Here is a 23,461-nt window from a genome sequence, read left to right as displayed (position 1 = left end):
TTGCTTTAGTGCTAATTTTGAACTTCTGGTGTCCATGTGGAAACAGAGAAGTAATAGCACTGACGTAATGCTGTTCAACTGACGAGTACGTATCGCGACAGAAGAGGGAGGAGGATTGCTACGGATAGAATACGGTACATACTGCGAATAGGGAAATGAGCTGGCGCCTGCAGGAAGAAAAGTATGTTGAATGGATTACATGGTACTGGAAACAATTTGAAAACAATAATGTTAGGGAGCCTTTTGAGCAGCTGTACCAACCAACTCTGCTCTTAATAGGTCTTAATGCTCTCCTGGTCTTTGTGAGACTGGTCTTTCAACATGAGACTAAATTTCCTCAGTGTCAGAGAAGAAATTCGGCTAAAATGAGTCGACTCTCAGCACCGCTGTAATAGCTAAACAGTTTTTAATAGGGGTAGCGAGCCTCACATTGACCGGAGAGTCTAGATTAAAACGTCACTACTCTGACACAACTAGTACCTTCTGTGCACTAACCCATCTGCAGTGGGGTAAATTCCATGATCCAGACTTTAACGTGAAACACCTAACTCTAGCATTCTCCAATTAACCTCTGACTCTTTGCAATGTTCTCGGCAAATCTTAGGAAAGCAAATGGTCTCAGCATAGAAGTACAAATGTTTGAACATTATAAAATTATATCAAACTCTATTTCTCAGAAAAATGTATGGCTCGTTGCCACTTAATCAACATTGTCACGTCCGTTGTTTCGAACAGCGGCCCCTGCAGCTGACTATCACCTCCGTGACCTACATCAAGACTGCCGCCGTATACAAGGTTTTAAAAAAAGTATTCCGTATTTTGAGACGTATTAGTACGGACCAAAACAAGACGAAAATATCCAGTAAACATTGGCTCTAAATTCTTACCGTGAAGCTATGAGCATTTGTTCATCTACGCTACTGTGAAATAAACCTCTTCTACTTCAAGCTCTTTGCTTTCCATTCCATATTTTAAGAGGTGGTAGGACGGACCAAAACAAGAATAAAATGCCAGTAAACATGCGCTCTAAGACGCATATAAGAAAAAATGCCAGGAAACATGGGCTCTAAACGGCATTACTTACGAGCTATGACCACTAGCTCAACTTCGCTACTGTGAAACACATCTCTTTTGCTGAACAAGAGGGCATACCTCATTTTACAGCCCATGTTTACTGAATTTTTTTTCTTTTTCTGGTCCACACTACCACCCTTCAAAATGCAGAATACTCGTATTAAAACCAGCTTGGGCTACAACCTCGTACACCATATTTTGAAAGTGGCAACTGACGACCCGCTGTTACTACAGCATAGCTGCTGCCTTAAAACCACGCGCACCCTCGATAAAACTATAAAAGTCCGTCTACGAAATTCGGAAATGTGTTTGCGTCCAGATCCTTCTAGAACCTCGGCGAACAGTTTCCGCTGGAACAGCTTTCTTCACGAGTGGCTGTGAGCTATCTTTAGATTTCTCGACCATCCTCCGTAGTCGATGTTGCTAAAGGACGTCTTTGTGGTGACGCGTGGCTCAGTCAGAATCCTGATGGTTTCCACGCGAAAACTTCGCACCATTGTCCTGCATTTAATTTCAGACCGCTTTCCGGTGTCTCACAGAGTGGAATAGGTGACAATTTCAATGGTGATTCCTCTGTCGCGTGGGGACGTTAATTTCAGCTGACCCCTTGGTGCTATTTAAGAGTGGTAAACTAACTGCCGGTACCGGGTTTCTCCCTCCTCAGATCATCATACAACTTAACTATGACACCACGCTAAACAGACGTACATTACAGCCAGCCAGCACCTACGCTCAAGAGATACGTTTCAGAAACAAACAAGGAGGATAGAAGCCACTGCACGCGGAGGAAGGAAACCCTTTCCGATTAGAAGGCTAACCCTCGCTGTTTACTAGCCAACAATGCGATACGACATTTTCTCTCTTTCATAGATTTCATGAACTGAAAACAACTCCTGAAATTTACTTAACATTTGCTCTTCTTAGCTCGTATAAGCACCGCCGTTCTCGCCACAGACGGGCCAGTCGGCCCTGACCGACCGCCGTATCGTCCGTCAAGCAATAGCGTCATGTGGATGCGGTATGGATGCGTGAGGGTCAGCACAGCGCGCTCCCGCCTGCTGTCGGCTTAGCAGACCTGGTCCCGCTACTCTTTAGATGGCAGTGCTAATACTCGCTCAAGTAGTTCCTCATTGGCACAGGCGGCCGCTGTGACCGAGCGGTTCTAGGCGCTTCAGTACGGAACCGCGCTGCTGCTACGGTTCGAATCCTGCCTCGGGCATGGATGTGTGTGATGTCCTTAGGTTAGTTAGGTTCAAGTAGTTCTAAGTTCTAGGGGACTGATGACCTCCGATGTTAAGTCCCATAGTACTTAGAGCCATTTGAACCATTCAGTCGGCATAACTGGACTCAGTGCACTTCGCTCCAGTCCTCCTGCAAAGAAAACAATCCTTGACATTACCGAGAATAGACCACGAGTCCTCTGCACGGTAGTCAGCCACGCTGACCACAAAGCTAACCTGGTTTTAGTAGATATGTAGTTTAGTACAAATGGAGTGGGGTATAATAAAAATTCAAATAACTGAGACAGAACAGGAAAGCAGAGATAAAGAAGCCACGGATGAGTCAAGGTATGGATCGAAAAGGAAAATATGAGAATCTGAAGAATGAGATAGGAAGGTAGCACTATAGAACACTTGTGTACAGCCAGCCGGGACGGCCGAGCGGTTCTAGGCGCTACAGTCTGATACCGCGCGACCGCTACGGTCGCAGGTTCGAATCCTGCCGCGGGCATGGATGTGTGTGCTGTCCTTATGTTAGTTAGGTTTAAGTAGTTCTAAGTTCTAGGGGACTGATGATCTCAGAAGTTAAGTCCCACAGTGCTCAGAGCCATTTGAACCATGATGAACTTATGGATAAAATTAACAGGAAGTGTAAACAAACTAGCTGATAATGAATGACAGAAATATACAGGGTGGTCAGAAACAGTCTGAAAAGCTTGCAAGGGGAGGTTGTGCTGAGAAACAACCGTTCAAAAAGAAGCGATACGTTGCGCCGTTTCCGAGGTATTTAACATTGAAGCCAGTCAATCAGGTCGCCCCGCGCGCAAATTCAGGCAACCCGTCAGAGGTGGTGTCGCCAAACATGTGCTTCGTTTGGTTTCCTCAAACAGTGCAAACGTAGCTTTTGCTCACCTAGCTTCAATTTATCAAATCCGAAGAAGACACATTTTAACTGGCAATGAGTATTTGAATAAATGGTGACTGACGAAGCCACTGATGTCTGTGCATTACCATATTTTAGCGTGTCCAAGTGCTTGAATTTGCGCGCGCAACGACCTGATTGGCTACCTTTAATGTTAAATTGCTCAGAAACAAAGCAACGTATTAAAATTTTTTTTTAAATTTATTTCTCCGGACAGCCTCCCCTACAACGACCTTGCAAGCTTTTCAGACTGTTTCTGATTACCCTGTATAAAGGTACGATTTTAGGAAAGACCGACTCGGGGCACAGGAACATAAATGTAACTTCCGGGAAATTGAATATAAAATTGTTGATCTACAAGGCGGACATATAAAAATGTTATTAATTACGGAAGAAAGGGCAGACAGATGGCTGAAATAATGGAAGACCTGTACAAAGGACAGGAAGCGTTCCTAAATGTGAAACAAGAGGAGGAAGACGTTGTTGTGGAAGAAACATATGATGTAGAAATTCAGAGTTTGCCTGACCGCTGTAGATGTCAGCTCAAACAAGTCACCAGAAGTCAATGATATATACCTCCAGAGCTCCTGAAATTTGTGAGAAGTGCAGAAATAGCAGATTTTTTAGTTAATTTCCGCCTGCTTCACTGGGTGGTTACGTGCTTGACTCCCTTGCAGCAGGCACTGGTTCGATTCCTGGCCGGGTTGGGGATTATCTCCGCTCGTGGACTGGATGTTTTGTTTTCCTCATCATCATTTCATCCTCATCAACGGCACACAACCCGCCCAATGTGGCGTTGACTGAAATAAGACTTGCACTTGGCGGCCGAATTTCCCCGGATGGGACCTCGCGGCCAACAATGTCATACGCTCATTTCATTTTTTCTCAGTTAAAGTTACAACCGTATGAAACGGGTGAGTTAAGGTCATATTTGCAGAAGCCCATTATCATCTGATTACCAAAAACGGCGATAGTGGATAAAACTATCGTACGATTAGTTTGACAAGTAGCCGACCGCTGTGGTCGAGCGGTTCCAGGCTCTTCAGTCCAGAACCACGCGGCTGCTACGGTCGCAGGTTTGAATCCTGCCTCGGATGTGTGTGATGCCCTTAGGTTAGTTAGGTTAAAGTAGTTCTAAGTCTAGGGGACTGATGATCTCAGCAGTTAAGTCCCATAGTGCTTAGAGCCATTTGAACCATTTTTGAGTCTGACGAGTCATGCTTGCAAACTGCTGATCAGTCTAATATACAGACGAGAAGAAACAAAAAATTGAATGCGTTCAGGGTGAAAAACAGTTTTTCAGGAAGGGAGATGTTCATAAACCTTAGAAGATCATAAACATCCACAAACACAAGTTGTAAGAATAAAAGTAGTGAGTTCACAACGGCAAATTCGTGTTGGGAAGGTTGTAGGTCAGGTTCGCAGTTCATCACCACCTTGCTGAAATTATACGTAAAAGGAGCCCTGAAGGAAAAGAACGGAAGTTCCAGTAGACTAATGAAAGTTAAAGGAGAATTGATACGAATTCTACGGTTCGCAGAAAACGTAATCCTTACGGCCGTTTGTAAGGGAAAGGGATAATGAGCATAGAATATAGCTTAAGGGTAAACGAAGCAAAGATGAAGCAAAGAGGACAAGTAGAGAGAAGAAGAGCGACTTATGCTAGCTTGTAGGCTTTCGTAGCCGGTGTTTACTGATGATAAAATCCACTAGGCTGTTGGACCGCGTCATGTTCTTCTTCAGTTTCTTCTATATGATAGATGCTTTAACTCCCCTGTGGGATCTTCTTCAGGATAGTCTGGTGTTCACGCTTAACTGAACACTGTCAGTGTCGCGTTCACTTCTAACGACATCAAAATTGGGAACTACACAGTAGAAAGAAATTGAAGACCACTCCTATCGAGGATGTTACATTACATACGATGGTCGAAGCAAGAAAGGTACCAGATATATAAGTGGCGATCAAAAAAAAATTCTAATGGTTCAAATGGCTCTGAGCACTATGGGACTCAACATCTTAGGTCATCAGTCCCCTAGAACTTAGAACTACTTAAACCTAACTAACCTAAGGACATCACATACACCCACGCCCGAGGCAGGATTCGAACCTGCGACCGTAGCAGTCCCGCGGTTCCGGACTGCAGCGCCAGAACCGCACGGCCACCACGGCCGGCTAAGTGGCGATCATTCAGTTTTTGTTCGAAGGCCAGTCTAACCCCTCGCCAACATGTCGGTGCTTATATGCCCACATCTGGGCTGGGTTGCAAGTGCGATACAGCAACGATCGCAAATTGAAACTTTTTGATCGACTGTTACAGACCTAGGCAGGAGAAGAAAGCTGCCTTCAATAACAGAGCTACTGGTGGTGGTGGTGGTGGTTAGTGTTTAACGTCCCGTCGACAACGAGGTCATTAGAGACGGAGCGCAAGCTCGGGTTAGGGAAGGATTGGGAAGGAAATCGGCCGTGCCCTTTCAAAGGAACCATCCCGGCATTTGCCTGAAACGATTTAGGGAAATCAAGGAAAACCTAAATCAGGATGGCCGGAGACGGGATTGAACCGTCGTCCTCCCGAATGCGAGTCCAGTGTGCTAACCACTGCGCCACCTCGCTCGGTAACAGAGCTACTGGTATCTACTGGTATAGATATCCTTCTTTCTCCTAGCCTTGTCGCGCATCTTTACGGGGTCGGCATGTTCTGGATTTGGCAGTGTTAGTGTTAAATGGAAGCCGGGCGCTCTTCCTGTCGCCATCTCTTCCACCGCGAGAAGATTTCATGTGTACCCCATCGGTCCGCGTCCAGCGTGATCCCAGGTGAGAGCGTGAGTACGTTTTAGCCGTGTTTGCGAGATCGTGTAACAGAGGCGGGACGTGGGAACCCGTTTTTTTTCACCCAGTCGGATGTGGAAAACTGCCTAAAAACCACAACCTGGCTAGCCGTCATAGATGGCTCAAGTGGCACATCGTACCGCAATGAAATACGTAAAATCACTATCGGGACTCATATTGGACCGAATTACTGCTCGAATAACCTGTCCTTAGCGACTTCGAGCAGATACAATGCAGAACTGTGTGTCGATGGGGAACAGTGGCTGGAGCGGAAGTAACACGAGTGATTGAAAGCGATTGGAATTTCGTAGAGACCTATATAGTCTATGCAGAGACGTATGGATGATAAATATTGTATATTGACAGTAACAACAGGCAGCTACAGAAAATTCCTCGTCTGGAGCTGTCAAGTACGTCGTCGTTCTTCACCGGGATGGTCTTAGTTACTGCCGCGAACAGTTGCAGATTTTTTTAAAATTCCTCCGGCAAAATGATGAACATTTTCGTAAAAATATCAGGGTAGCATAGTCTTGCCATTTAAATGCAGTAACGCATCCGAATCGTACTCAGGTACGTTGACATCAGAGCTCTGGGCTACTCATTCCATTTCGCCCTCTCCCATTTGCACAGCTCTCCAACTGACTTTCACTTCACTGATGTGTCATGATGAAAATGGTTACTTCCAAATTTTTAGCACACTCTCATTAACAGAGAGACATTCGGTACAACTGCAGACATCCAATTCGAAATATCCATGAATTAGAATGTGAGTGAGTGTTAAAAGGATCATAGCACCTACATTTATTCAGACCCAGCAGTTCTAAAATCTCTTATCAGCTCCTGCAGCGAGATCAAAGATCATTGCAGCATGTCATGAAGCTGTTGAAAGACTAGGGGAATACAACAGGGTAAACCTGCTGTGGGTGCCTCGTCACTCAGTAATTAGTGGCAACGAAAAGCTAATAGGCCAGCCAGGAGAGGGGCGACGACTCCATTTGCTTGTCCGGAACCTGTCCTAACCATCACCAAGACGATGATAAATTCAGATCTTCGTTGCTGGGTCAGTGAGAAGCACGTAGAATATTGGACTACTATCCAAAAACAAAAAATGGCAAACTAATGATTCAGAAGCCGTTTTTCAAGAGAAGTTGTGTAATCCTTAACTTGAATAGGAAACAGATTAAACTCACGATAGGATCCACGACTGGCCATGGGAACTTTAAGAAACACCTACACACGATGGGTATACTTAGAGGAAGAAGTACCCTAAATATTGACTATGTGGTGAGTAAGATGAAACAGCCTCACTTTAAACTTCCAATGCGAAACTCTGGAGGACAAAAGAGACATAATTAGAGCCTGAAGAAATGGTTTGTGATAAGGAACTAGTAAAAGATCTATCACCGGTCAGCTTTGCTAGAATCACAAGGAGCGCAATCGCAGAATAAACTCAATCTCAGTGTGGGCAACAGTGGGCTAAGTCTGAATTAATCCGATCAAATCAAATCGGTAGCTGCAGACATCTGTCATCCTCGCTCGAGAAAGTAAATCATATGGATCAGAACCAAATCACGATGTAAGCCAACCACTGCCGCAGAGGAGACAGTTATCCCCGGTAAATAACGTTTACTTGGGGTCAGCATCACCCTGAACCCCGCATGAAATTTTCACAGCTATTCGTCGCTGAAATAACTGTCTGTCGCTCTGTCACCTCGTTATAGTGTGGTGATGATCGGTTTGTATGCTCCATGTGAGCAGAGGAAATAGCGCAGTGATTACTGTACTGGGATCGCATAGGGAAGAAACGGCTGCCCAGTTAGACGTTTCCCTCAATTATTTCTGGCGAATCCCGGAGGAGATTCTTTTTTAATCTTGTTCAACAGACCAGACGAGTTACAGCCACGTCTCCAATATCGCTTCACCCACGGAAAAGTTTTCTGAAGCTGTAGGTCATTCGTCGATGTGTTAATAGAGGAACAGCAAAGTAAATTTGATGTTAGAGTCTACGACATTCAAAGCTTTGGAGGGAGATGTCAGAATATGTCAGTATTGGACACTGACGAAACATTCAGTACACAACATCGTTGCTATCGTCTGATTGCTTCGTGTGTGTGTGTGTGTGTGTGTGTGTGTGTGTGTGTGTGTGTTTGTGTGAGGGAGAGAGAGAGGGGAGGGGATACATCCTTATTTTAATTTAAATCTATTCTTCTTCAGAGAGGTTGAAGAAACATGTAATTAAAATATTGTTTTCTACAGAACAGTGTTCGTATCGACTGAGATTTCGTAAACTTTGCACTATTGTAGAACAGCTAGTCAGTGACGCTGCAGCAGAAGCTACCTGGTCTGATGTACATTTTGCTCGGCCTGCTAGAAACGCTCGCTGCGGTATTTTATGCTCCCTTTTTGATCGTGTCTCCAGCTGAAAATCACGAAGGCGCGTGCCGTAATTTGAAATCGCAAGAGCACAAGTGGGCTGCCGTGACCGAGGCAGGCGGCTGCGGCAGCGCTATAATAAAATAATAGCCGAGGGGCAGCCACGGTGGAACGCGCAAGACGGGCTGTGGCGTGACGTCACGAGCCGGATGTGACGCAACGTATTGATCGCGGTCGTCGGCAGCGGCAGCGGCTGCGGCGCAGCGCCGCGGGCCCGTGCGCCATGGCTGCCGGAGCTGGTGTGGTCCGCGCTGCCGCTGCGTGGATGCGTGACCCACTTCTCCGGCAACACGCACTGCGCAACCCCCGTCGCCACTGTAAACACTATTTGTCACGGCTCGTCACTGCGCCCCAGCCGCCCCACTCGGCGCTTAAATCATCGCTTTGCCCGAGCGCGCCCCTCGTTTTGACGGACCTGCTCAACCGTGCCAGGCTTGAGCAGTATACGTTTGCGCCCTCTTTCTGCCGGTGCCCACCGATTTTACGCCTTCAGACCGATACGAAAGGTTCATCACCTTTGCTGCTGCTACTGCCTTCCACCCTTCGTGACCTCGACGTATTTCTCCACTCGGCAATCAGTTTCCTTGCTTGCTTTGAGTATTTTTGCACTGCTGCACTGATGGAAACGGAAAGTGTTAAGCCACGAATCACCAGTTAGATATGAATCGAACTTCGTGGAGATCATTACATAACAGGTACTACTAAATGATTAAACTTACATTTCTTTCGGAACTGATGCTCGTAATCAACATCAGTACGAAGTTTGCCCACAGAGGCACGAATTCACTTTTTTACTCGTTGTGGCATCGAAGCATACAGCCTCCGAATATCATCTTGAGCAGTTTCGTTCCAAGCTGGTTCATGAATGGTGCTGGCTGAAAGCTGGTGAGCAAGTATACGTCAATCCAGCGCATCGATCCAACGCATCTGACGAGTCGGAGGCCACTGAAGCATCCGTACAATCCTCAGGATTTTGTTGTATGAATTTCATTATGCAGTCTTACACTGTCTGACTGAAATAAGTCATTTGTACCCTCGTCATGAAGTGTATGACATTAAAATTTACCATTATTTCCAACAGCTCATGGGATAAAAAATTAGTTATCCCTAGAGAAATCATTGCGAGCATTATTCAGTATCGTGTAATCACTCCTCTACTTGATGGTTCAAATGGCTCTGAGCATTATGGGACTTAACTTCTGAGGTCATCAGTCCCCTAGAACTTAGAACTACTTAAACCTAATTAACCTAAGGACATCACACACATCCATGCCCGAGGCAGGATTCGAACCTGCGACCGTAGCGGTCGCGCGGTTCCAGACTGTAGCGCCTAGAACCGCTCGGCCACTCCGGCCGGCCCTCTACTTGATAACCGCCTGGATTCGGTTAGGAAGTGAGCCCACAAGGCTATGCAGGTATGTAGCACCTGGGTTAAACTACTCGCTGAGGATTTGATCGCGCAATTCCACCAAATTGCGGGATCCTACTGTTCCAACATATCGCTGAATTCGAGTCAGGTGATTGTGCAGGCCAGTCCAGATGTAATAGGGTAGAGAGGGGGAAGGAGTGGGGTGGGTGACTAGGGGGGGAGGGGGGAGGAAACAGCACACATATTTTCCAGCCCGATGAACCTTGCTTTGCGACGTGACTGACTTCAAATGTTCACTACATCCATTTCCTGTCGCACTGTTCTCTTGCTAACAGGTGAGGATGGACCTTCATTCACAGTTTGCAGCAGTTCTTGCCGCGTTTGGATGCGATCTCGATTCAAAAGCCGTGAACGCGTATCCGGCCCCTGTTAACCATTATCTTTTTCCGAAAACAATTCTGGCGACGTGTTTCATGACCACGTGTGTTACACCACTGCTTGCAGACACGCTGAACAGTCCGCTGCGAAACACCAACAAATCTAGCAACTTCACATACCGTATGGCCACGGGCACGGCGAAACATGATTGCCCCTTTTTACCATTCTGCTGCATCCTTACACTTACTCATGTTTAGGTACCATGTCCGCTCGAAACGTAAATGTCCCACTGACAGCTACTGCCTTATGCTCACGTAGAGTCAGTGCGCGCGTGATTGAACACGTGACTTGCTTGCTGCGTCAACTGTGAACGATTCATCTGTGCTTGCGCACTGGGGTGATTATCAACAAATAGCAAATCAGTCCCGTTGTCACATCCAACAGCTACCCACCCTATGATTCCAAGTGCTGAAGAGATATCGGTCTCAAGAATTGCAGATTCATGTGATCTTTCACCTGATCGTCTATGGATGCGTTGGCGCGAACTGGAAGTCACAAACCAAAGCGAGGTGCATTGCTGAACACAAAATACCAATCAGTGACCGTGTTGAATGTCTCTACACAATAAAAGTCTGTGTTGTTTGTGGTTTAGTGTCAGTGGTAAACGCTGCGTGGCAACTCAAGATATCAACTCAGCTTCTAGTAATCTGTTACAGACGGTTCGTGGTCACCTATTTCTAACCTCTGTCCAGTTTTCAGCTGTTGTCATCCGTGTATTCGTCGGAGCCAGTTGAGCAATCTTACTATATAACGGCCTAATTCTTTTGGAAGGACCTGTTCCTACTCTTCTTGCCACACTGAAGAGCACACCGGACTCCCATTTGGAAGGATGACGGCTCAAATCCACGTCCGGCACTTACATTTAGGTTTTGCGTGATTTCTCTAAATCGCTCCAGGCAAATTTCGGTATAGTTCCTTTCAAAGGCCACGGCCAATATCCTTCCCCATCCTTGGACCATTCCGAGTGTGTGCTCCCTTTCTATTGTCCTCGATGTCTACGGGACGTTAAACTCTGTCTTCCTGCCTTCCTTCTTCTTAGCACACTGTTTTTCGGAGTTCATATCGTCACCATTCTTTGTGCAGCCACTGCGTTAGAGCCAACCCTCAACGCGATATGTTGATATGATGCTCCCATGCCCTTATGCCTACTATTGGATCTTCATCAAAGTCCGCAAGAAGTTGCCCTTGATCTGGCCACGCTGCGTCGGAATTTCCACCTGAAAACTTCCAGTAGCGTTAGACATACTTACTTTCCGTTATGCACTAACGTCATTCTTCATCTGTAGGAACGGCTTTTTCTTAACGGTAACAGAGCCCTCATACTTTTAATTCTCAATAAAGGGAACTTTCCTGAGCACCCTTGTTACATTTCCACAAGGGCTATACCGATCTCTTACGTGTCTCTATATTTCTTCGACATTTTACAACAGGCCCATTTACGACGGCTCATAAATTTGGACCACCACTCTGTCGCTGGAATCTTACATGGAGTGTAACAGATATGCTGCACTTTCTCAGATTTATTTCAAGAAATCTACATCTTCCATTTGTCTTCTCTCCTACTGATTACACTTGTTCGCTCGCTTTCATATCGCTTTGTTGTTTACCCCTAAGTGCATAAACGTTGTGACTGCAGATGAATACCACTGACTTGTAATTTAGAATTACCAGATTCTCTCCTGTTTATGGACATTAATCAGCATTTATTCAACCTTCAGCAGATCATCCATTCACCATATAAAGAATAAATACTGTGAAAGTAGCTCGCCACTTATTAGAACTCAAAGACGACAATTTTCTGATTCAGGAATGATAATTTTCCGGAGAGAGTGAATTTTCCGCAAGTGCTCCTAACTCTGACTGATAAATCGTTCATACTCATTGATAATATATATAGGTCTGTTATGCTCCCATGGAGCACACTGGATGCTACTTTCAGTTAGCCATTGCTTGATCCGTACATAACACTGCATGTTATCAGCGAAAAACGTTTCGAGTCATTTACAGGTAAGAGAAGATATGCACATCAACAAACGTTTTCCATCAGCCCGGCTCCCAGAACTCCTGAAGGTAGACGTTGACTGTGAATGTCACCAAAACCGCCCAAAGATATAAACAACCATGCATGAGCAGCACCTACTAGACGGAGGGGTCCGACAGCCGATCAGTTCCAGTCATTCCACCAGGAAAGGGATGCACGGCTCGTGTTGTATGTAGTTCAACCATGCCTAAACGGTCAGTACCACGGTTCGACCGCGTCCGCATTGTTACTTTGTGACAGGAAGGGCTCTCAACAAGGGAAGTGTTCAGGCATCTCGAAGTGAACCAAAGCGATGTTGTTCGGACATGGAGGAGATACAGAGAGACAGGAACTGTCGATGAAATGTCTCGCTCAGGCCTCCCAAGGGCTACTACTGCAGTGGATGACAGCTACCTACGGATTATGGCTCGGAGGAACCCTGGCAGCAACGCCACCATGTTGAATAATGCTTTTCGTGCAGTCGTAGGACGTCGTATTACGACTCAAACTGTGCGCAGTAGACTGCATGATGCACAACTTCATTCCCAACGTCCATGGCGAGGTCCATCTTTGCAACCACGACACCATGCAGCGCGGTACAGATGAGCCCAACAACATACCGAAAGAACCGCTCAGGATTGGCATCATCTTCTCTTCACCGATAAGTGTCGCATATGCCTTCAACCAGACAATCGTCAGAGACGTGTTTGGAGGCAACCCGGTCAGGGTGAACGCCTTAGATACACTGTCCAGCGAGTGCAGCAAGGTGGAGGTTAATTGCTGTTTTGGGGTGGTATTATATGAGACCGATGTACGCAGCTGGTGCTCATGTAAACCGCCTTAACAGCTGTACGATACGTGAATGCCATCGTCCGACCGATAGTACAACCATATCGGCAGCAGACTGGCGAGGTATTCGTCTTCATTGATGACAATCCGCGCCCCCATCGTGCACATCTTGTGAATGACTTTCTTCAGATAACATCATCGCTCGACTAGAGTGCCCAGCACGTTCTCCAGGCATGAACCCTATCGAACATGGCTGGGATAAATTGAAAAGGGCTGTTTATGGAACACGTGACCCACCAACCACGCTGAGGCATCTACGCCGAATCGCCTTTGAGAAGTGAGAGAATCTGGACCAACAGTGCCTTGATAAGCTTGTGGACAGTATGCCACGACGAATATAGGCATGCATCAATGCAAGAGGACGTGCTACTGAGTATTAGAGGTGCCGGTGTGTACATCAGTCTGGACCACCACCTCTGCAGGTCTGGCTGTATGGTGGTACAACATGCAATAAGTGGTTTTCATGAGCAATGAAAAGGGCGGAAATGATGTTTATATTGATCTCTATTTCAATTGTCTGTACAGGTTCCGGCACCCTCCGAACCGAGGTGATTCAAAACTTTTCTTGATGTGTGTATTTTGTCTGGTCGAATCTCTTAGTAAATGTTATCAAGATTTCTACCAAAACTCTATTAATAGGCATTACATTATAAGGCGACGGTAGCTGCAGCTTATAAAAGTGAACAATAGAGTTCACCGTCAGCAAAATCAATGGCATAAGCACTTAACACATAACGAATTGAATCTCCACATTTCAACTTATAAAGTAATATCTACAGTAAGCGTACAGAGGGTACAGTTTCATTTAGCTTACTTAAACAAAATGAAAAATTCAAACTGAAATAGAAGTCAGAATGTTTCACACGTCTGAGATAGATCGGAAAAAGTTGGGGTACTGAGCCAAATTAGTACACTGATGTAGGAAACGAAAAAAGGCTGAATCCGCTAAAAATCGGCATCGATGAACAATGCAGAAGCGCAAGCTTCTGTCACCAGAGCAAGGATCATGCTTCTGGAGAGACTTTCGTCTCAGTGGTAGCCCATTCGCATCCTAGAAATGGAAAAAAGTTTTCAACTCCAGTGTTTGAACAGCGAGGTGTGGGCTTTGCGCCATCTTCTTGGATTAAATACTAAACCTTACCGGAGTTTTATGGAGTGAGAATGGAGAACTAAGTTCGACCGTTCCCTCTTTGCTATTCATGGGAGTTACCATGGACTGTGGGTCGTGGATTTCACGCTTCCCTTCTCTCATCATCATCATCATCATCATTATCACAGTCATCATTATTATGAACAACAACAAAATCTACGCTACCGACACAAACGCGACATTAAACTTTACACGAATTCGTCTCGATCACCTACACTACAGAGTTACATATCTCACGTGTCGGACTCGCTCGCTGCCAAAACCGCGCTCAGGAGTAAGGCTGTCATTAGACAATGAGTCACGTGGAAAGTACGATCAGATACGGTAGTGCTATTTTTGAAGAATTTTCTCAAAACTGTGATTTGGTTATGGAAAATAAGTTTGACTTCCAGTTCAAAAAGGACTGTATTTTATGTTTCATAGTATCTTTATCCGCATCTACATAAGTTCACACTCCGCAAACCATTGTGCAACTCATGACGGAAGTTACTTTGCACAGTCACTAATCGTTCACCTTCCTTTGCCTTTTGCCAATGGAGTGAAAAAATTGCTGTCACGATCCTTATGTACGAGACCTGTATAGAATTCAGATTTCTGATTGAGTTTTTTCACTTGCTAACGCTTCCCAAAATTCATGTTTAAAACAGCTACTGTTCGGCTCGGCTGACCATCTCTCAAATACACTTTATGTATAGAAAGGAAGTTGACATTGGACTGCGAAAAGGCGCTGTAAGGTAAGGCCTCAGAACTTTTTATATGAAAACTCTAAGTTCTTTACATAAAACAAACGTAATTAACATTCTAAATCTTTATTCTTCAAGTTTAAATATTTACAGCCTCCGTCTCTAGAGGGCTCCGAAATGTAGTCTCCCTGTGTTCGAACATAATTAATTATCTCGAAGAAAACAATTTATTGACTAATAGTCGTTGACGGATTCAGGAAAAATCGTTCTTGTGAAACACAATTAGCTCTCTATTCTCACGATGTAATGAGTGCTATCGACAGGGGTTGTCAAGTTGATTCTGTATTTTTAGATTTCCAGAAGGCTTTCGACACCGTTCCTCACAAGCGCCTCGCAATCAAGTTGCTTGCCTGTGGTGTATCATCTCGGCTGTGCGACTGCATTCGTGAGTTCCTATCAGACAGGTCAAGTTCGCAGTAATTGACGAAAAGTCGTCGAGTAAAACAGAAATAATATCTGGTGTTCCCTAAGGAAGTGTTGTAGGCCCTCTAATGTTTTTGATCTATATCTACGACGTAGGAGACAATCTGAGCAGCCCTCTTATATTGTTTGCAGATGGTGCTGCCATTTGCCATCTTATAAAGCCATCAGATAATCAAAACCAACTGCAAAATGATATAAACAAAATATCTGTATGGTGCAAGAAGTGACAATTGACCCTAAAGAATGAAAAACGTGAAGTTATCCATATGAGTGCAAAAGATATCCTCTAAATTTCTGTTACACAAATCTAAAGGGTGTAAATTCAGATAAATACTTATGGATTACAGTTACTAATACTTTCAGTTGGAAGAATCGCGTAGATAATTTTGTGGGTAAGGCAAACCAAAGACTGCGATTTATTGCTAGACCACTTAGAAAATGCAACAATCGACTAAAGTCGACTACGTACACCACACTTGTCCTCTCTCTTCTGCAGTATTGCTGTGCGGTGTGGGATCCGCATCAGATGGAACTGACAGAGGACATCGAAAAAGTTCAAAGCCGGGCAGCTCGTTTTGTACTGTCGCGAAATTCGGGAGAGAGTGCAACTGACGTGATGCGTGAATCAGGGTGGCAGTCATTAAAACAAAGGCGTTTTTCGTTGTGGCAGCAGCTTCTCGTGAAATTTCAATCAATAAGTTTCCCATCCGAACGCGAAAATATTCTGCTGGCTCCCACCTACATAGCGAGAATTTGGAGCTCATACAGAAAGATTTAAGTGCTCATTTTTCCCGCACGCTGTTAGAGAGTAGAACCGTAGAGAAATAGCTTGAAGGTGGTTCGATGAACCTTCTGCCAAGCACTTATGTGAACTACAGGGTAATCAGATGTGGATGAACTGTAGCCTGTAACGTGGCGGTGTGTAACCTAACTATGTCGGTGAGCGACAGACAGTGTGCTGTAATTGTGTCTCGAATTCTAAGAGTTCGTCCACACATGGAGCATCGTCTCCTTCAGCACGACAATGCCAGACCACACACGAGCGCTGCAACGACTGCAACAGTCCGACGTCTTAGATTCACTGTCATCGATTATCCTCCTTACAGTCCCAACCTGGCCCGTCTGATTTTCATGTGTTTCCATAAGTTACAGAACACTTTCACTTGAAGTGGTACAAGCAGACGTAAATTTTTCGCTCCGTCAAGAAAGTTTAAACATGCTACTGTGACAGTATCAACAAACTGGTTTCTCATTGGTAGAAATGTGTTCTTCGCCATGGTGATGGTTCAAATGGCTCTAAGCACTATGGGACTTAACATCTGAGGTCATCAGTCCCCTAGACTTAGAACTACGTAAACCTAACTTACCTCAGGACATCACACACATCCATGCCCGAGGCAGGATTCGAACCTGCGACCGTAGCAGCAGTGCAGTTCTGGGCTAAGGTGACTACGAAGGGAAATAAATAAATATACATGAAGACTAAAGATGTAGAATGTCAATGACTTAAAAAACTTTAAGAGTTTTCACACAAATTTAGAGGCATTAAATTTAGAGGCATTACTTCTCAGCATGTCCTCGTATATATTACTCACCTACTCTGCAGACGGACTCCTTCCTCTTTATAAAAATAGTTACTTCGTTTTTATTTTTTTTGACAAATACAATGTAGCAATCTTTTATACAAGAAGTTAAATAAGATTAATCGAAGAATTTGCCATTTTTCCATAGGAAAGTGTGATGTCTTTCGGAAAAAATACTTCCTGAACGAACTGACATAGAACGTTTATTTTATGTAAACGTCGCACCCAACATGTAAGATCATCTACAGATTTACGGGGAAATATTAACAATGCTAACTGCTAGTATGTTAATAGTTTTAATTAGGTTTCGTTTGCTGTTACTGATTTCCACAGAAAAATCTGCATTTGAAGCGAATATTCAGTCTGGCGCGGGATTTGCTGCGCCCACGATTGTATCCGTGCGGAGAAGATAACTATTTCAATATGCGCGGATCTCTGGCGACTATCGATTGGAAACGGGATGCAAAATACATTCCGCGGAGGCAGCATAGCCTTCGATTTCCAGTGGAGTGGCAGAGGTATGGCGCGTATGTCTGGCGCTCCTGGAGCCGGCCGCACGGTCGCCGGGCATAGCTCCAGCACAGCTGAAACCAGATTCAGTGCATACCGTCATTACGGGACTCCTCTTACAGAGAGCACCAAACGTGTGCCAACACTGATTTCTCCCATTTCGCCATTTTCCACCCTGAAAAATACACTACCGAGTCAGGTAGCGCACTGGAATCGTTTTTGCAATGAAGCGTGTCCAAAACTCTACTTGTTCGTCTTGGGTTATGTTTTACATGTTTCCATGAACCGTTACTGGCAAATCCAGATACCATTTTTTCATCAATAGCACGGTTATTTCTTTTTTCCCTATTTCTTAAAACGGGCTCTTTAGTGTCGCCGATGGACTAGATGTCTTGGGGACATCATTAGAAAGTCTTAGTTCTGCTACATTTCACTTCCTTTCATAGGATCCACAAAGTTGCAGGAAGGTACCAACAACTCCACTTTTCAGCTGCATGTGAAATATTCGCCGCTCAACGTTAAATCTGCTTCGTAGAAAGTGCTTAAATTCATAAACAGTGTATATTAACAACGCAGATATCCATCGTTCCAGTACGATTCGGAGATAACTCCAGCACTCTATGTGATGTTTTTTGCCATTGTGAATATTCTAGTGCATTCTTTCAACGAAACTCCGTAAGAGAATTTATTCCTGTAGCGAAGCGTCTGTCCTTGATTTCTCCGAACGAAGATAAGCGTAACGAATGTGTACTGTTTCTCTGTGAAGTTTAATTGTTATTCACGAACGCTCATTTCACTAGACTCTTATGACTCGATTTTTCTTTTCGCTTGCGAATTCCACTTATTCTAAGAATATGGTAAGATCACATAATCACTAATAATTACGCATCTGGTATAAAATGTTTGCCCTAAATTTTCTCAGTTAATATGGTCATTTATGAAAGTAAAATAAATAAAAAATATTTAAAAAATCACGTTGTAATGCGGACTGCGACAAAAGCTGGAAAATGATAAAGTATCATAGCCTTGGTACGGAAACAAAAATACAAAACATTAATCGCTCATGCTCCCGCTGGATGAAAGAACGACAGTAATTTACTGAGATTCAGCTAATTATTGCATTTGTAGCTAATGTAGTAACGATTTCAAATGTTAACTGCTGTTATAACAATGGGGTGGAATGCGGACTGCCTGTGGATGAAGAAACATAATGGACATCGAGTGTATGATCTGACACTTGCATACCATGAGTTTAGTTTGCCTATTACTTATTTGGAAGTTATTAATTAGTTATGAAGTAATATGTTAATTATCAGACTCATAGGAAACTGCAACGGCTTTTTGACTGAGTAGATCGGGAGGCTTGAATACGTTATTTCAAAGTGAATCGGTATGTTTTTGAGCGTGAGTTCCTATTTAGACCATTACCTACCTAGCAGTTTTTAGAGACACTTTAGAAATAGTTCGTGTGTGAACAGAGCATCCAGTAGAAGGAGAAACAATTTCATTGCGTTTGAATGCCTACAGAAAAATCACGTTACTGAATAATTGTTATGACATCCAAAAACAATTTCCAAAATTTCCGCTTGACATTGTAAGAATTATATGGGAAAAGTTTAAACTGTTTGTAAATCGTTCTCTGTAGAAGTGTGTACTTGGTAATTGAATTAAGGACGCAAAAGACCCGCCGTAGTTTAACAACAAAATTCTAAAAATGGTGAGGAAACGGCCATTGTTGCATTCTCGATTCAAAAAAGAACGCGGGAAAGTAGACAGGCAAACGTTAGTAGAAATTCTTGCGTCTATAAAAAGCTCGATGGGCGAAGGCTACGCGTTCCACCGTCATATGCGAGCGAAAGATCGTGCTGAGAACCGGAGAAAATTCTGGATCTATATAAAATCCATAGGAGGCTCGAAGGCTTCTATCCAGTCATTCGTCGACCAGTCCGGAGAGATAAAAGGAAAGCTGAAGAAGGCAAAATAAAAGCTGAAGATGCCAAAAGAAAAACTGAGCTTTAAATTTTACGTCTAAAATATCATCCACGCGGGAGGAACGTACAGACGTACTATCGTTTGGTCACCGCAAAGACATCCATATCATGGAATTGGCATCCCTGGTGTTGGGAAACAACTAAAAGACTTAAAAACAAATTATTCGCCACGTACGGATGGAATCCTATTTCGGTTTTGCAGAGACTACTCTTAGACATTCAGAGGCAAGTGTATCCTCAATAGTGCCCTAAGGAAATGTAATAGGACCGCTTTTGTGCACTATATACATAAATGATCTGACGCACAGTTAGAGCAGCAATCTGTGACCGTTTGCTGATAAGTATACGGGAAAGTACGAGTATCTTCCGTTAGTGACTGTGGAAAGATACAGTATGGCTTTCTGTTTGGTGTATCGAATGGCATTTTGCTCTAAATGTAGAAATATGTAAGTTAATGCAGATGAGTCGGAAAAATAATCCTACAGTATTTGAATACAGTATCTGTTGTGTGTCTATTAAGTACCTAGGCGCAACGTTGCAAAGCGATGTGAAATAGAACGAGCACATAAGGACGGTAGTAGGGAAGATGAATGGTGGAATTTGGTTTATTCGGAGAGTTCTAAGAAAGTGTAGTTCACCTATAAAGAGCACCACTTACTGGAAACTAATGCGACCCATTGTTGAATAATGCTCGAGTGTCTGAGATCCCCACCAGGTTAGATTAAACGACAATATGGAAGGAATTCAGAGGCGTGCTGCTAGGTTTGGTACCGGTAGGCCCGATCAGCGCACTACTATTACGAGATGCTTCGTGAACTCAAATGTGAATACCTGGAGGGAAGATGGCGTTCCTTGGGTAAAACACTATTGAGAAAATTTGTAGAACCGGCATCAGAGACTGTTTCCAGGACGATTTCTCTGCCAGAAAAATACACTTCGCTTAAGGACCGCGCAGACAAGATGCGAGAATGTAGGTCTCGATACAGAGTAATACCTCTCTCATAGTTTGTTATGGAATGAAGAAACACCTTTTTCTAAAAACGAGGAAACTGATGACAAGAAAACGGTCATCAAAAGAGCGCTGTATTTATTCTTAGGATTTAAATGCTACTTTGAAGCTTGAGAATGAAGTGGTGGTGCGACACTGGCTGCAGACAGATCGTCACTAATAGAAGTACATTATTCCCAACCAGCGAAACCCGCACCTATCTTCAGCAATCCAGTTTTAAGTTTATTTATATTTCAGTGACTTTGGATGCTTGATGATCGAGCTGCTAACGAATGACTTTTAAAACATTATGCCGGAGCCTTGTTGTCTGTTACGTAAACTACTTCTCTTTCACGGGAGGCATAGTTCTGTCAGAGGAGTGAAGAGCCTCGACATCGAAGCACTGTTTCCATGGTTTGTTCCATGCCACTCTCTTATTCCACTTAGCTATAGCATAAGAAATCTGTCTCCATCCCGTCCCCCAGTGGCTTACACTTGCCATCCGCCAATCGTATCGGCTACGCAGGGCTGCATAACAACTGAGGCGCGCGGTAGGCAGCCTGCTTCACCAACTGTGGTCTCACCTGCAGACGAATAGGCTAGATCGAACGCATTTCGGGATTTCGGGGAAAGTGAGTGACCAGAATGTTCACCTGCAAACGCTATACGCAGTTTCCTGGCCCCATACTTCTCCGTCGTTTGTGCTCCGTCTCCATGGCCTCTTCATTGAAGATCTGTTAAATTGCTAAATTGCTTCCTTCTTCCTCCAGTTTTGGGTTCAAATGGCTCTGAGCACTATGGGACTCAACTGCTGTGGTCATAAGTCCCCTAGAACTTAGAACTACTTAAACCTAACTAACCTAAGGACATCACACACATCCATGCCCGAGGCAGGATTCGAACCTGCGACCACAGCGGTCGTGCGGTTCCAGACTGTAGTGCCTTTAACCGCTCGGCCACTCCGGCCGGCTCCAGTTTTGGGTCTGAGAACCAAATGCTAGAAACAAAATAAGACACAGAATCCATTCCCACAATAAAACCTTCAATTTTAATTAAGAATTTAAGCCCCTCATTGTTCCTGTCCCTTGCTGTCGATACTGCTCTTTCACAGTGAGACGCTATGATGGTTGTGATGAGAATTGCAGCAGACGCTTTAGAATAAACAGAACGAGTTACTTGTAATTCTCCATTTATTCATATTGAAAGGATTTTGTCCAAACAATTAATGTGATGAGGCGTGTGCCTTTTCAAATCTCATTGCTTTTACTTCATATTCTGCCCAGATCTTTACTAATATATAAAGTGGAAACGTTGTTTAGCATTGTCTCCAAAAATCTCGAAAAGTTCTTGACCGATTTCTTTAAATTTTTACGCGATACTCTAATAAACATCCGGACGGACATAGGCTACGTATTTTCTAAACAACGGACTGCGAGAAAGAAAATGCTGTGCTGAGAAAAAAATTAGATTTCGGTTTTCTTTCTCGCTGCCTATTTTAACTACGATGTCAGGGCACATAATCCATAGGACAAGTTGTTTCTGCCATATATATCGTTTCCCCGTACACAAAACTTTAAACAACAACTGTATACACAACAATGTGCTGTCTTTATAGCCGCAGCCGGCTTTAACAGAAAACCTGTAATTATGAAAGTTGTATTTATAGCGTGTCGGCTTATGATTAGAACACAACTAAGCAGTATGAATCGTCCGAAACTTTCTTCAGTTGCACTTCGCAGATTAAATGCGAAATACTGTCATTGAAGCTACTATCCTCATAGATCCAGCAGCTGGAGAGGCTGGTAAATACATAAACAACCCAACAAGAAACTGGCATTGAAGTGAGCCCACAAGCGGACACATCGGGTGCATATACAGCGACATGGAGATGTTTCTAGCTTATTTCTGACAAATGCTTCTCTGGATTACCATTTCATCATATGTGACTGAATTTGATATTAACGATGCTATTCGTTTCGCTATTCGCTAAATGTCGAAATGAAAAACAAAATAACGGAGATGGAGGTAATTTCGGGGAAAAATGGCTTTTTCGACAAATCTGAGTGGACCGTTGTAACGTACTTTTAAAATGATAGAGCTTTTTTTTAGTTTTTTGTGCCTGTTACGGTTTCAACAATATTCATTCAGAAATTGTCGTGTGGGCACGTATAAAAAGATATGTGTCTATTATTTTTATCTGCACAACAACATATCCAAAGCCGATGAGAGACAAACTGTACCCTTTGGGCGGGTTTACTTGTCAGTAAGTTTCATGTTATCAGTAACAGTGCCTCTGTTTGTGCTGTGCTAGGCCTCGAGGGAACACAATTCTAAACTTATCTCGCTCGAATCAAATATTTTCTTCTGCCTGGCAAAAGAAATGCCGCCGCCTTCGAGACGGTTTCGGAAAGGCAGTGCTCCGTAACCTGGTGCAGGGCAGCTCGGCGTGCCCCAGGGCAAGCCAGTACAGAACAGCCCTGATTACGGCTGATGCGCTTCGACAGGGCCGGGCCTCAATAATGCAGTCGGCCCTCGCGGGGCCGCGCTGACTATTTAACCAGCGACACGCCGGGGCACGCCAGCCTGACAACGCGCCCCGTGACACAAATCCGGGCCACGGTCACCCTGGCTCTCCACTGCTGCCGCACATAAAAGCCTAGTGAAACAAAGGTCACGTATAACAAACGGTAGATAAAACGTCACATCTTGACGAGTAATACCTACTACACTGCCTGACAAGAAAATGGAAGTAAAGCACCCAGAAGAGGAGGAGGAAACGAAATGAACCTTCTAGGACTGAGAGCGTTTATGATGCTATTTCAGTGATTAAAAAATGGAATCAAATTTGCAACTTGACACTGCGATACCTCTTATCTTGCAATGTTTCTCTAAAAGATTAAAAGTCGATTTCCACTAGGCGT

The 23,461-nt window shown here is 44.1% G+C and overlaps 1 protein-coding gene and 1 non-coding gene across 2 annotated transcripts in view; one reads left to right on the top strand and one right to left on the bottom strand.

Annotated features, from left to right (window-relative positions):
- Nucleotides 1-23,461, top strand: part of LOC126161827 (regulating synaptic membrane exocytosis protein 2) — a 1,269,779-nt gene that overhangs the window by 199,039 nt on the left and 1,047,279 nt on the right.
- Nucleotides 21,423-21,506, bottom strand: Trnas-gga (transfer RNA serine (anticodon GGA)). The gene is given in 2 exon segments: nt 21,423-21,457; nt 21,467-21,506. It is a non-coding gene; the product is annotated as a tRNA-Ser (tRNA).

This window comes from Schistocerca cancellata, chromosome 2, assembly GCF_023864275.1.
Source record: "Schistocerca cancellata isolate TAMUIC-IGC-003103 chromosome 2, iqSchCanc2.1, whole genome shotgun sequence".
NCBI lineage: Eukaryota > Metazoa > Arthropoda > Insecta > Orthoptera > Acrididae > Schistocerca > Schistocerca cancellata.
Note: the sequence above shows the minus strand (reverse complement) of the source record. Positions and strands in the feature narration are given on the sequence as shown.